The sequence below is a fragment of the Salvelinus fontinalis genome, unplaced genomic scaffold (genome assembly GCF_029448725.1).
Source record: "Salvelinus fontinalis isolate EN_2023a unplaced genomic scaffold, ASM2944872v1 scaffold_0953, whole genome shotgun sequence".
Lineage (NCBI taxonomy): Eukaryota > Metazoa > Chordata > Actinopteri > Salmoniformes > Salmonidae > Salvelinus > Salvelinus fontinalis.
Genome location: NW_026601162.1, coordinates 33,231 through 49,548, shown reverse-complemented (window position 1 = coordinate 49,548; position 16,318 = coordinate 33,231).

The window sequence follows — 16,318 nt, the reverse complement described above, 5'->3', positions numbered from 1 at the left end:
TAGAGACTGAGGTATAGAGACACACTGTCAAGGTGACATGTATCCTAGTGGTTTAGAGACTGAGAGGTAGAGAGACACACTGTCAAGGTGACAGGTATCCTAGTGGTTTAGAGACTGAGAGGTAGAGAGACACACTGTCAAGGTGACAGGTATCCTAGTGGTTTAGAGACTGAGAGGTATAGAGACACACTGTCAAGGTGACAGGTATCCTAGTGGTTTAGAGACTGAGAGGTATAGAGACACACTGTCAAGGTGACAGGTATCCTAGTGGTTTAGAGACTGAGAGGTAGAGAGACACACTGTCAAGGTGACAGGTATCCTAGTGGTTTAGAGACTGAGAGGTATAGAGACACACTGTCAAGGTGACAGGTATCCTAGTGGTTTAGAGACTGAGAGGTAGACAGACACACTGTCAAGGTGACAGGTATCCTAGTGGTTTAGAGACTGAGAGGTAGAGAGACACACTGTCAAGGTGACAGGTATCCTAGTGGTTTAGAGACTGAGAGGTATAGAGACACACTGTCAAGGTGACATGTATCCTAGTGGTTTAGAGACTGAGAGGTAGAGAGACACACTGTCAAGGTGACAGGTATCCTAGTGGTTTAGAGACTGAGAAGTATAGAGACACACTGTCAAGGTGACAGGTATCCTAGTGGTTTAGAGACTGAGAGGTATAGAGACACACTGTCAAGGTGACAGGCATCTTATTCTATTCTAGTCATTATACTATATTGTATTATATTATAAGAGTCTCCACTCAGTATAGTGTTAATGATGACTGTTTGTTGTGTACACTGATTGAATGGTTGGGACTATATCTCTGTTTTCACAGTTTAAATCCCAAGAGACCAGGAGACCTAAAGGAAGCCTTCAACACTGCATCCCTTCATTCAGTCATAGTAAACAACCTGTCTGTCTGTCTGGTTGTTGTTGCTATCAGTATTAAAAAGCCTTACAACTCTATGCACAAGGACTACTTTAACTTCACTGTGCTATGGATCCCTTTTACGGGATCACTTTCCTAAACAACCGCTAGAATTGCAAGGCGCCAAATGCATAAATATTACTAAAAATATTTATAATCATGCAATCACAAGTGAAATATACCAAAACACAGCTTAGCTTGTTGTTAATCCACCTATCGTGTCAGGTTTTGAAAATATACTTTACAGCGAAAGAAATCCAAGCTTTTGTGAGAGTAGCTTTCAACGCTACAACAGCTACCCCCAAATTAGCATGGTCACGAAAGTCGGAAAAGCAAAAACATTAACCGCTTACCTTAGATAATCTTCATATGTTTGCACTCACGAGACTCCCAGTTACACAATAAATGTTATTTTTGTTCGATAAATATTACTTTTATAAACAAAAAAACACCATTTGGGTTGCGCGTTATGTTGAGAAAACTACAGCCTCGTTCCGGTCCTGAAAGGAAGATGAAAATTTCCAAACGTATCAGATTAAAAAATATTGCAAAAACTATTTATAATCATGCAATCACAAGTGAAATATACCAAACCACAGTTTAGCTTGTTGTTAATCCACCTATTGTGTCAGATTTTGAAAATATACTTTACAGCGAAAGAAATCCAAGCTTTTGTGAGTGTAGCTTTCAATGCTACAACACCTAGCCTTATATTAGCTTGGTTAGCTTGGTCACGAAAGTCAGAAAAGCAATGAAAGTAATCGCTTACCTTTGACAATCTTCAGATGTTTCCACTCACAAGACTCCCAGTTACACAACAAATGTTATTTTTGTTCGATAAATATTACTCTTAACATAAAAAAACGCCAGTTGGGTTGCGCATTATGTTCAGAAAATCAAAGCCGTGTTCTTTTCAACAAGTATCCGTAATGGTCGTAGAAACATGTCAAATGTTTTTTAGAATCAATCCTCAGGTTGTTTTTAACAAACATAATAGATAATATTTCAACCGGAGCATAACCTATTCAATAAGAGACAAACGGAAAATGGGGAGCTCCTCTCGCGCGCGCAGGAAACATTCAGAGGACACCTGACTACTTTTGAAAAATCTCATTCATTATTCAAAATAAAAGCCTGAAACTATGTCTAAAGCCTGGTCACAGCCCGAGGAAGCCATTGGAAAATGAATCTGGTTGATACCCCTTTAAATGGAGGATAGGCGGGCCAGGAAACACAGATTTTTGTTTTTTATCACTTCCGGGTTACATTTTCTCAGGTTTTTGCCTCCAGAATAAGTATTGTTATACTCACAGACAATGTTTTGACAGTTTTGGAAACTTTGGAGTGTTTTCTATCCTAATCTGTAAATTATATGCATATTCTAGGATCTGGGCCAGAGAAAATGTCCGTTTACGTTGGGCACGTTATTTAAAAAATATATATAATAATTCTGACCCCTAGGGCTAAGAGGTTAATTAACCTGTCTAGCCCCGAAAAGGCAGCGCGCGAAATTCAAATTTTTGGGGGGGAAATATTTAACTTTCACACATTAACAAGTCCAATACAGCAAATGAAAGATAAACATCTTGTGAATCCAGTCAACATGTCCGATTTTTTAAATGTTTTACAGCGAAAACACCACGTATATTTATGTTAGCTCACCACCAAATACAAAAAAGCTAAATTTCTTTCACAGCACAGGTAGCTTGCACAAAACCAACCAAACTAACCAAGAACCAACCAAACTAACCAAGAAACAACTTCATCAGATGACAGTCTTATAACATGTTATACAATAAATCTATGTTTTGTTCCAAAAATGTGCATATTTGAGGTATAAATCATAGTTTAACATTGCAGCTACCATCACAGCTACCATCACAAAAAACAGCACCGAAGCTGCCAGAGTAATTATAGAGACCAAGGTGAAATACCTAAATAATCATCATAAAACATTTATGAAAAATACATGGTGTACAGCAAATGAAAGACAAACATCTTGTGAATTTAGTACGACATACAGCTTACGTTATAGCGAGAGAGCGCCCAAAATCTGGGCGGAAACTAATAGTAAACATTTTCGACAGATATACGAAAAAACATCATAAATGGGTCCTACTTTTGGTGAGCTTCCATCAGAATCTTGTACAAGGGGTCCTTTGTCCAGAACAATCGTTGTTTGGATTTAGAATGTCCTCTTCGACTGTTGATTTGGCAACAAAAACTAGCCAAGTGGCGCTAAGCTGTCCATCGTCACCAAACGCAGAGAACGGAACACGCCAAAACTCCCGAAAGAAATTCAATAATCTGATCAAACTATATTGAAAAAACATACTTTACGATGATATTATCACATTTATCAAATAAAATCAAAGCCGGAGATATTAGCCGTCTATAAGGAAAGATTTTCAGAAGCCAATACTGTAGTCCTTCCCGCGTCTTCCTGAACAAAGGAAATTGGGATCATGTCGTTCCAAGAGCTCTCTTTTGACCATAGAAAGAGCTAGAAACCCCATTCCACCTCTCACAGCCTATTGACATCTAGTGGAAGGCGTATGAAGTGCATGTATAGTCATAAATTTCAAGCAAATTAATGGGGAGGCCCTGGAACAGAGCCTCGATTTCAGATTTTTCACTTTCTGACAGGAAGTTTGCTGCAAAATGAGTTCTGTTTTACTCACAGATATAATTCAAACGGTTTTAGAAACTTGAGAGTGTTTTCTATCCAATAGTAATAATAATATGCATATTGTACGAGCAAGAATAGAGAATAGAGTACGAGGCTGTTTAAATTGGGCACGATTTTTCCCCAAAGTGAAAATAGCGCCCTCTATCCTCAACAGGTTAATCATCAGTAAGGATCCAACTGGAGAATTTCATTGTCTGAAGAAAGAGCATTGGAACGAGAGCTCTCTCTCTCCCTCGCGCTCAAATCCTGACTGAGAATTCTGACGACCACTCACTAGAACAGCTCCTATGAGCCCCTCCCTTATAGTAGAATAATACGACTAAAATCTAAAGACGGTGACATCTAGTGGAAGCCCTAGGCAGTGTTTGTTCAGCCATATCTAGACGGGGTACCATTTGACACTGTTTTGAAAATCGACTTCATTTCCTGTTTTGACCTCTTCTCAGGTTTTTGTCTGCCAAATGAGTTCTGTTATACTTACAGAAACAATTCAAACAGTTTTAGAAGTGTCAGAGTGTTTTCTATACAATAGTTATAATAATATGCATGTATTAACTTCTGGGACAGAGTAGGAGGAAATTTCGTTTGGGCACGCAATTTGTTCAAAGTGGAAACACTGCCCCCTATCCCTATGAATTAACAGCACCGTTTCAAGGCAGACAACAGACGATGTTCATGATCGTTTGATAAACATACTTTTGTAATTAGAATTTAGGTTAACATAATCTTCACCTCTTTAGTTCACTTTCATAAAAAAAAAATCAAAATGAGTTTTAAAAGAATCTTACCCCCATTTTGTCCTCCACCTTCACAATTTGAAGTATTAAACAGACTTGACAACATTTCAAAGAGAACAGATTAAATGTGTGAAATGCACTCATTTGGGATCTGGTGTTCATCTGGGACTCTCTTTCGTACTGGTATATTAACACATTTTGCAGGTCAAAACTCCATCTCACCAAAACAGGCTGAAATGTCAAGTGGTCTTTTCAAACAGCTATTACACTAAAAGAGCATTATCATTTTCACAATGTCACAGTATTATTCCATCATAGTGTGAAATATATATAAAAACGCAGGAAAATCACATTTACCTGGGCATTAAAACATTCTGCACTTGAAATTGGGGCAAATGCTTAATAAATTAGAAAGAAAAGAATACTTAACTAAAATGGGGGGGGAAATTACATAATAACTTAAGTTATTATGACATTATAATGAGTTATTACAGTAATTATTGTATTGGTCAGAGCCATCATCCCTTCTGTGTAGCCAGATGAATCTTCCTGCTGAACAGCCAATCACATCAATGTTCTCCCTGCTGCCTGGTGTGCTCTCTCTGGTTTCACTGGGTGTCCAAGGCAACCGCTGTGGAGCCCTGGTTGGTGGTGATCACGGATCAATGCTGTTTCACTGGGTGTCCAAGGCAACCGCTGTGGAGCCCTGGTTGGTGGTGATCAGGGGTCAATGCTGTTTCACTGGGTGTCCAAGGCAACCACTGTGGAGCCCTGGTTGGTGGTGATCATGGCTCAATGCTGTTTCACTGGGTGTCCAAGGCAACCACTGTCGAGCCCTGGTTGGTGGTGATCAGGGGTCAATGCTGTTTCACATTGACGTTGCCACAGGATCCTGGATGGTACTTCCTGAATGAGAAGAATCAGAGGGGGTTGGTTAGGTTGGAAATGTCATTACATGTTATCAGCTGTAACATTGTCTCAACAGTGATGAATACCAAGTGCTGTACAGGACATTCAGATAGTTCTGAAGCTTTGTGATGGGAAGATGTGGCTGTTACTGCAGTGGTGTGGAGGCTGCATTGTGGGACCTGGTGGACTGACAGAGTTGGTGGGATGAGATGGAGGAGTCTGGAGGTCAAAACATGATGAACAAACAAAACAAGAAAACATCAGAAATACTGATTTAACTGTTAAAGTCTCAAATATATGTCAGGAAACTTTAGACACAGTTTGTTATGATAAAACAACATTTACAACAGGTATAACTGGGTCAGCTGGATTAGACTGAATTAAAGTATGGTTGACACCAATGCAATGTGTAGAGCAGTTGTGTTCCTTGTTGGCAGTGGAAGCTGGAACACACATCACCCCAATCATCACACCTACAGAGCATTCTGCTGTTTGTAAATCAAGTTCCTCTAGATCTGGGATATGTGTTCAGTGTAACAGAGGTAGTATCACGTTGACGTCACTGGAGAAGAATCTGTACTTACCTGCTCTGTGGCCCCGCCTGGTTCCTCCCAGAAGCGGAGGTGGAACAACGTGGGGGATAATGGGGGGGAGGGTGATACCAGCCGCTCAACAACAGACCAACAGGCAGTTCTGGGAAACAGATGAACATTTCTGAGAAGTCACACCCCTACCTTTGTCTTGACATATAAATAATTGTTTGGTTTTGTACAAGCTATGGCATATAGATGCAGAATCCAGTGGGGTGAATAAACCTGGTTTGAGCTTTTCTCTGCATTCGTTTGAGTTCATACTCTGTTTACATCATTACATTATGGCCTTTCTCTTGTATTTCAAAGATGGGAAGAATCACTGTTGGGGTTTGTATTATCTTTTACCCCATCTAATGTGTTATATTCTCCGACATTCATTTCACATTTCCACAAACTTCAAAACGTCGCTGTAAATGGTATCAAGAAAATGCATATCCCTGCTTCAGGTCCTGAGCTACAGACAGTTAGATTTGGACATGTCATTTTAGACAAACATTTTAAAAAAGCGTCCGATCTTTAAGAGGGTATCATCATTTTCACAATTTCTCAGAATCATTCCAACCTCATAGTGTTGAAATATACACCTGTCACACTATTTTGGACCACCACCAATTTCTCAGTATCATTCCAACCTCATAGTGTTGAAATATACACCAGTCACGCTATTTTGGACCACCAGGCTGCTAATATTATGCAGTGTCATTTTTGTGTTTATACTTTTTCATAACGACAACAAAAAAATGGATGTCAGACTAAAATATGTTCATGATGTCATTGCGACAACTGTCTACAGACATGTCGATAAACGTAGTCTTGTCATCTCTGATTGTTTAGCACAGTACTGTACTCACTCTGTTTAGCACATGGCCTCACATGTGAATCCTTAAAGAGATGGGTGGGGTCGATGCTGAATGAGGGTAGACAAAGAGCTCTCAGGTAGGTGTACCAAAACATTCAAGGACCATTTTTATAAAAGTGGTGTTACAAGTTTATCAACTTTCAAAGCAGAATTACTTTCCCATTGTTCCTCAACTGTAGCGTCTGATAAACCATTTTCTAGCTCTGAGTCTCTACATTTATCCAATGTAAAAAACACAATTTCAAATATTGATACATAAGACCGAATCGAGCCGGTCGGTCCCAGTTGTCATCTCATTGTTCCTTAGGGAGCTCGTTCTATAACACAGACGTGGGTGAGTTCTGTCCCAGGTAGATGCAAAGATCTGGTAACTTTCCCAAAATTCTTTGAAAACCCGGTTGGGAGATTCCCGGAATCAGGAAGGAATAAGCAGGAAATCTGGAATCCTCCATCCAGGATTTTTGAAAACTGGGGATTTTGGGAAACTTACTGGACTGTGTACATGTTTATATTACTGCCTAGCACCAAAATCTCATTCAAATGATCGTGGTCTTCAATTTAGACAACAATTAGTTGTGTGAAGTGTTAGTAGAGTACTGGAACCTGTATATTCTGGTGTAAACTGTAGCCGTCTTGACTACAATTAGTTGTATGAAGTGTTAGTAGAGTACTGGAACCTGTATACTCTGGTGTAAACTGTAGCTGTCTTGACTACAATTAGTTGTGTGAAGTGTTAGTAGAGTACTGGAACCTGTATACTCTGGTGTAAACTGTAGCCGTCTTGACTACAATTGTCTAAAAACACGTACCATGTTTTCTCTTGCTAATCCAGGCAGGTTTGTCATCTGATTTCCAAGGAGTCTGGTTGTAGCCATCTCCACCAGACTCCAGGATATTTCCCCTTATCNCCTGCTCTGTGGATATTTCCCCTTATCCTTGTTGAGGCTACCAGCAGGAACACGGAGCACCTCACATGTCCTTGTTGAGGCTACCAGCAGGAACACGGAGCACCTCACATGTCCTTGTTGAGGCTACCAGCAGGAACACGGAGCACCTCACATGTCCTTGTTGAGGCTACCAGCAGGAACACGGAGCACCTCACATGTCCTTGTTGAGGCTACCAGCAGGAACACGGAGCACCTCACATGTCCTTGTTGAGGCTACCAGCAGGAACACGGAGCACCTCACATGTCCTTGTTGAGGCTACCAGCAGGAACACGGAGCACCTCACATGTCCTTGTTGAGGCTACCAGCAGGAACACGGAGCACCTCACATGTCCTTGTTGAGGCTACCAGCAGGAACACGGAGCACTTCACTTGTCCTTGTCGAGGCTACCAGCAGGAACACGGAGCACCTCACATGTCCTTGTCGAGGCTACCAGCAGGAACACGGAGCACCTCACATGTCCTTGTTGAGGCTACCAGCAGGAACACGGAGCACTTCACATGTCCTTGTTGAGGCTACCAGCAGGAACACGGAGCACCTCACATGTCCTTGTTGAGGCTACCAGCAGGAACACGGAGCACCTCACATATCCTTGTTGAGGCTACCAGCAGGAACACGGAGCACTTCACATGTCTTTCAGAAACAACAGGTTTTTGCCTTACCGCTGCAATATGTCACATCTTTTTGGTCGACCTGACCAAATCCACATAGAAATGTGTGTTTTAGATCTGTCATTCTCATTTAAAGCAAGTCTAATAATGTCACGTTCCTGACCTTATGTCCTTTGTTTAGTCTTTGTTTAGTTGGTCAGGACGTGAGCTGGGTGGGTGTAGTCTATGTTATGTGTTTCTATGTTTAGGTTGTCATTTGGCCTGATATGGTTCTCAATCAGAGGCGGGTGTTTTGCGTTGTCTCTGATTGGGAACCACACTAAGGTAGGCTGTTTGCACTGTTTGTTCGTGTGTTCATGTATGTTGTGTTCCCATGTTCAGGACTGTAGCTTCTTTGGTTTCCGTCTGTTTATTCTTATTGTTGAAAAAGTATTCCAATAAATATGGAAACGTACCACGCTGCGCTTTGGTCCTCCTCTCCTTCAACCAACGAAAGCCGTTACAAATAAGCTGTAGATGTGTTTCCAGTTCTTAAGTTTCACTTCTGGATCTTATACTTTTGGTTTTCCGTTTTGTTCCTCTAGATCTCCATCTATGTGTTCATTGGCGTTGATGTCAGTGAAGAAGAATCTGTATTTACTCGCTCTGTGGCCCCTCCTGGCTCCTCCCAGAAGGTGGAGAAACGTGGGGGATAATGAAGATGCTGATATTTTATTACATTTGATGTTGTCTTCTTTATTTTTTATTTGAGCCCTCCATCACAAACCCCTTCCATGAATGACAACTTCTTCAATAAATGCAATTGATCAAAGATAATCCATGCTCACAATTCACTGAGAGATTATTTCAGAAAATGTTGCAGGAAATGTTTTTGAAGAAAAAAAGGTTTTCTTGACTTCCAAAGTTGATGTGTTTGTATTTATTATGGATCCCCATTAGTTCCTGTAGCCAAGGCAGCAGCTACTCTTCCTGGGGTTTATTATGGATCCCCATTAGTTCCTGCCAAAGCAGCAGCTACTCTTCCTGGGGTTTATTATGGATCCCCATTAGTTCCTGTAGCCAAGGCAGCAGCTACTCTTCCTGGGGTTTATTATGGATCCCCATTAGTTCCTGTTGCCAAGGCAGCAGCTACTCTTCCTGGGGTTTATTATGGATCCCCATTAGTTCCTGTTGCCAAGGCAGCAGCTACTCTTCCTGGGGTTTATTATGGATCCCCATTAGTTTCTGTTGCCAAGGCAGCAGCTACTCTTTGTGGGGTCCAGCAACATTAAGGCAATTATATAATTTAGATTATGTCAGTGAGAGCAAGAAAGAATTATAGCTTCCTCGATACCTTATTATCTAATGTACTATATGGGACATGATTTAACTGTTTTCCTTTAATATCAGATACGTTAGGTTTTCCTTCCTGAATAGCAGACTCAATATTGTCTTCATTAATTCTGATGGGTGGCCAGTCCTCTTCTGGCTGTGCCGGGTGGAGATTATAACAGAACTATGCCAAGATGTTCAAAATGTTCATAAATGACAAGCATGGTCAAATAATAATCAGGAATAAATGTCAGTTGGCTTTTCATAGCCGATCATTAAGAGTTGAAAACAGCAGGTCTGGGACAGGTAGGGGTTCCGTAACCGCAGGCAGAACAGTTGAAACTGGAATAGCAGCAAGGCCAGGCGGACTGGGGACAGCAAGGAGTCATCATGCCCGGTAGTCCTGACGTATGGTCCTAGGGCTCAGGTCCTCCGAGAGAGAGAAAGAAATAGAGAAGGAGAGAATTAGAGAGAGCCAAGATTTTCAAAATGTTCATAAATGACAAGCATGGTCAAATAATAATCAGGAATAAAAGTCAGTTGGCTTTTCATAGCCGATCATTAAGAGTTGAAAGCAGCAGGTCTGGGACAGGTAGGGGTTCCATAACCGCAGGCAGAGCAGTTGAAACTGGAACAGCAGCAAGGCCAGGTGGACTGGGGATAGCAAGGAGTCATCATGCCCGGTTTGCCGTGACGTATGGTCCTAGGGCTCAGGTTCTCAGAGAGAGAGAAAGAAAGAGAGAACGAGAGAATTAGAGAGAGCATACTTAAATTCACACAGGACACTGGATTAGACAGGAGAAGTACTCCAGGTATAACCAACTGACCCTAGCCCCCCGACACATAAACTACTGCAGCATAAATACTGGAGGCTGAGACAGGAGCGGTCAGGAGACACTGTGACCCCATCCGAAGAATGGAATTCCCATTCAGGAATGAGTGAGGTACATGCCATTGAGCATGAAGTCACCCAGGTGTCCCTCACAAGTTTCCCAAATGTACCCAAGTGGCCGAATTGGTACAGTGTACTTGTGCTTGTGTACTTGGGTACAGTGGTTTCTTGTTTACCTGCAGGACACCCTCTTGGTTCTAGAAGACCAGAGGATTCAGTGGTGTCTTGTTTACCTGCAGGACACCCTCTTGGTTCTAGAAGACCAGAGGATCCAGTGGTGTCTTGTTTACCTGCAGGACACCCTCTTGGTTCCAGAAGACCAGAAGATTCAGTGGTGTCTTGTTTACCTGCAGGACACCCTCTTGGTTCTAGAAGACCAGAAGATCCAGTGGTGTCTTAATTACCTGCAGGACACCCTCTTGGATCTAGAAGACCAGAGGATTCAGTTGTGTCTTGTTTACCTGCCGGTCACCCTCTTGGTTCTAGAAGACCAGAGGATTCAGTGGTGTCTTGTTTACCTGCAGGACACCCTCTTGGTTCTAGAAGACCAGAGGATCCAGTGGTGTCTTGTTTACCTGCAGGACACCCTCTTGGTTCCAGAAGACCAGAAGATTCAGTGGTGTCTTGTTTACCTGCAGGCCACCCTCTTGGTTCTAGAAGACCAGAGGATTCAGTGGTGTCTTGTTTACTTGCAGGCTACCCTCTTGGTTCTAGAAGACCAGAGGATTCAGTGGTGTCTTGTTTACCTGCAGGCCACCCTCTTGGTTCTAGAAGACCAGAGGATTCAGTGGTGTCTTGTTTACCTGCAGGCCACCCTCTTGGTTCTAGAAGATCAGAGGATTCAGTGGTGTCTTGTTTACCTGCAGGACACCCTCTTGGTTCTAGAAGACCAGAGGATTCAGTGGTGTCTTGTTTACCTGCAGGCCACCCTCTTGGTTCTAGAAGACCAGAGGATTCAGTGGTGTCTTGTTTACCTGCAGGACACCCTCTTGGTTCTAGAAGACCAGAAGATCCAGTGGTGTCTTAATTACCTGCAGGACACCCTCTTGGATCTAGAAGACCAGAGGATTCAGTTGTGTCTTGTTTACCTGCTGGTCACCCTCTTGGTTCTAGAAGACCAGAGGATTCAGAGGTGTCTTGTTAACCTGCAGGACACCCTCTTGGTTCTAGAAGACCAGAGGATTCAGAGGTGTCTTGTTTACCTGCAGGTCACCCTCTTGGTGTCTTAAACTTTGCATCTGCTCTGTTCTTCAAGTAAATGTTTTATTGTTCAAAGTCGTCCTTGTGCATAGAGTTGTAAGGCGTTTTAATACTGATAGCAACAACAATCAGACAGACAGACAGAGAGACAGACAGACAGACAGACAGACAGACAGACAGACAGACAGACAGACAGAAAGACAGACAGACAGACAGACAGACAGACAGACAGACAGACAGACAGACAGACAGACAGGTTGTTTACTATGACTGGATGAAGGGATGCAGTGTTGAAGGCTTCCTTTAGGTCTCCTGGTCTCTTGGGATTTAACCTGTTTGGGCTGCAAGCCCGAGGTCGGTACACCTATGACAACAGCCAGCTCAAAGTGCAGGGCGCGAAATTCAAAATATATATTTTTTTAATATTTAACTTTCACACATTAACAAGTCCAAGACACCAGATGAAAGATACACTTCTTGTGAATCAAGCCAACATGTCCGATTTTTAAAATGTTTTACAGGGAAGACAAAATATGTAAATCTATTAGCTAACCACGTTAGCAAAAGACACCACTTTTCTAACTCCATCAGTTTCTTACTCCATCAGGTGCTATCACAAATTCGACCAAATAAAGATATAAATAGCCACTAACCAAGAAACAAATTCATCAGATGACAGTCTGATAACATATTTATTGTATAGCATATGTTTTGTTCGAAAAATGTGCATATTTCATGTATAAACCATAGTTTACATTTCAGCTACAATCAGAAATTGCACCGAAAGCAGCCATAATATTTACAGACGCCAACGTCAAATAGCTAATTACTCATCATAAAACATTTCTGAAAAATTCATAGTGTGCAGCAATTGAAAGACAGGCATCTTGTGATTCCAAACAATATTTCCGATTTATTAAATGTTTTACAGCGAAAACAAAATGTAACGCTATATTAGCATAGCCACGATAGCCAGAAACACTTGGGCGCCCACGACCAGTTGACATGCACGACAGATATATGAAATAACATCATAAAGTGGGTCTTACTTTTGCTGATCTTTCATCAGAATGTTGAACAAGGTGTCCTCTGTCCAGATGAGTCGTTGTTTGGATTCAGAATGGCAAATTTCCCTCTTTACTTAGCATTGGCACTAGCCGAGTGGCACAATTCTCTCCAACGTAATCAAAGTCAGAGGACGGAACACGGCAAAACTCCAAAAAAAATGTCAATAATCTGATTAAACTATATTGAAAAAACATACATTACGATGATATGGTCACATGTATCAAATAAAATCCGAGCCGGAGATGTTAGTCATCCATTACGGCAGCAAAACAGAAGGCAATCGCACTTCCAAGTCGCGCGCTTCAGAGTACCGGAAGTGGACGGTCACGTCAAAGAAATAGCTTTTATTCCACCCCAGACCAAGATAAACACAACATTTCTTCTCTCGCATCATCTTGACACCCAGAGGAAGGCGTATGGAGTGTACGTAGACTCCTACGTGTCATGACCATGTATAGGCAGGAAGTTGAAGAGAGCATATATTTCTGACATTCTACTTCCTGGTCAGGAAAAGTGCTGCCAAAGGAGTTCTGTTTCGCTCAGAGAAATAATTCCAACTGTTTTAAAAACTAGAGAGTGTTTTCTATCCAAAAATAATAATAATATCCATATTGTACGAGCAAGATTTGAGTAGGAGGCCGTTTGAAATGGGCACGATTTCACTGGCTACTCAACACTTTGCCTTGCAGCCATAAGAATTAAACTGTGACTACAGAGAGATAGTCCTAACCATTCAATCAATGTACACAACAAACAGTCATCATTAACATGTAGTACCTCTAACCCTGACAGACAGACAGACAGACAGACAGACAGACAGACAGACAGACAGACAGACAGACAGACAGACTATGAATAGAATAAGATGCCTGTCACCTTGACAGTGTGTCTCTATACCTCTAAGTCTCTAAACCACTAGGATACCTGTCACCTTGACAGTGTGTCTCTCTACCTCTCAGTCTCTAAACCACTAGGATACCTGTCACCTTGACAGTGTGTCTCTGTACCTCTCAGTCTCTAAACCACTAGGATACCTGTCACCTTGACAGTGTGTCTCTGTACCTCTCAGTCTCTAAACCACTAGGATACCTGTCACCTTGACAGTGTGTCTCTCTACCTCTAAGTCTCTAAACCACTAGGATACCTGTCACCTTGACAGTGTGTCTCTGTACCTCTCAGTCTCTAAACTACTAGGATACCTGTCACCTTGACAGCGTGTCTCTGTACTTCTCAGTCTCTAAACCACTAGGATACCTGTCACCTTGACAGCGTGTCTCTCTACCTCTCAGTCTCTAAACCACTAGGATACCTGTCACCTTGACAGTGTGTCTCTCTACCTCTCAGTCTCTAAACCACTAGGATACCTGTCACCTTGACAGTGTGTCTCTGTACCTCTCAGTCTCTAAACCACTAGGATACCTGTCACCTTGACAGTGTGTCTCTATACCTCTCAGTCTCTAAACCACTAGGATACCTGTCACCTTGACAGTGTGTCTCTGTACCTCTCAGTCTCTAAACCACTAGGATACCTGTCACCTTGACAGTGTGTCTCTATACCTCTAAGTCTCTAAACCACTAGGATAGCTGTCACCTTGACAGTGTGTCTCTCTACCTCTCAGTCTCTAAACCACTAGGATACCTGTCACCTTGACAGTGTGTCTCTATACCTCTCAGTCTCTAAACCACTAGGATACCTGTCACCTTGACAGTGTGTCTCTATACCTCTCAGTCTCTAAACCACTAGGATACCTGTCACCTTGACAGTGTGTCTCTCTACCTCTCAGTCTCTAAACCACTAGGATACCTGTCACCTTGACAGTGTGTCTCTCTACCTCTCAGTCTCTAAACCACTAGGATACCTGTCACCTTGACAGTGTGTCTCTCTACCTCTCAGTCTCTAAACCACTAGGATACCTGTCACCTTGACAGTGTGTCTCTGTACCTCTCAGTCTCTAAACCACTAGGATACCTGTCACCTTGACAGTGTGTCTCTATACCTCTCAGTCTCTAAACCACTAGGATACCTGTCACCTTGACAGTGTGTCTCTGTACCTCTCAGTCTCTAAACCACTAGGATACCTGTCACCTTGACAGTGTGTCTCTATACCTCTCAGTCTCTAAACCACTAGGATACCTGTCACCTTGACAGTGTGTCTCTCTACCTCTCAGTCTCTAAACCACTAGGATACCTGTCACCTTGACAGTGTGTCTCTCTACCTCTCAGTCTCTAAACCACTAGGATACCTGTCACCTTGACAGTGTGTCTCTATACCTCTCAGTCTCTAAACCACTAGGATACCTGTCACCTTGACAGTGTGTCTCTATACCTCTCAGTCTCTAAACCACTAGGATACCTGTCACCTTGACAGTGTGTCTCTCTACCTCTCAGTCTCTAAACCACTAGGATACCTGTCACCTTGACAGTGTGTCTCTATACCTCTCAGTCTCTAAACCACTAGGATACCTGTCACCTTGACAGTGTGTCTCTCTACCCCTCAGTCTCTAAACCACTAGGATACCTGTCACCTTGACAGTGTGTCTCTATACCTCTCAGTCTCTAAACCACTAGGATACCTGTCACCTTGACAGTGTGTCTCTATACCTCTCAGTCTCTAAACCACTAGGATACCTGTCACCTTGACAGTGTGTCTCTATACCTCTCAGTCTCTAAACCACTAGGATACCTGTCACCTTGACAGTGTGTCTCTCTACCTCTCAGTCTCTAAACCACTAGGATGCCTGTCACCTTGACAGTGTGTCTCTATACCTCAGTCTCTAAACCACTAGGATACCTGTCACCTTGACAGTGTGTCTCTCTACCTCTCAGTCTCTAAACCACTAGGATACCTGTCACCTTGACAGTGTGTCTCTATACCTCTCAGTCTCTAAACCACTAGGATACCTGTCACCTTGACAGTGTGTCTCTATACCTCTCAGTCTCTAAACCACCAGGATACCTGTCACCTTGACAGTGTGTCTCTCTACCTCTCAGTCTCTAAACCACTAGGATACCTGTCACCTTGACAGTGTGTCTCTATACCTCTCAGTCTCTAAGCCACTAGGATACCTGTCACCTTGACAGTGTGTCTCTCTACCTCTCAGTCTCTAAACCACTAGGATACCTGTCACCTTGACAGTGTGTCTCTCTACCTCTCAGTCTCTAAACCACTAGGATACCTGTCACCTTGACAGTGTGTCTCCACCTCTCAGTCTCTAAACCACTAGGATACCTGTCACCTTGACAGTGTGTCTCTGTACCTCTCAGTCTCTGAAGACACCCAGCCATGGTTAGGATTATTAGAGCAGCTTTTCCTGCTGAAAGCCAGTTTCATTTCATCTGGTTTCAGAGATAATGTATTGTATATGTCCATAACCCCGTCCACCTATAAGATGTGGGGGATCTGTATGACTAAGAAGAGATACAAAGAACTCTGATTGTAAAACGTCTTCTCTTTTTAGTCCTAGATATGTCTAGGGTTACTGCTGAATGTATTACCTCTAACGCTGACCCTAGACCGAACAGTAATAACCACCCTGTAATGTAAAGTATTACCTCATTCTCAATGATCAGTCAATAC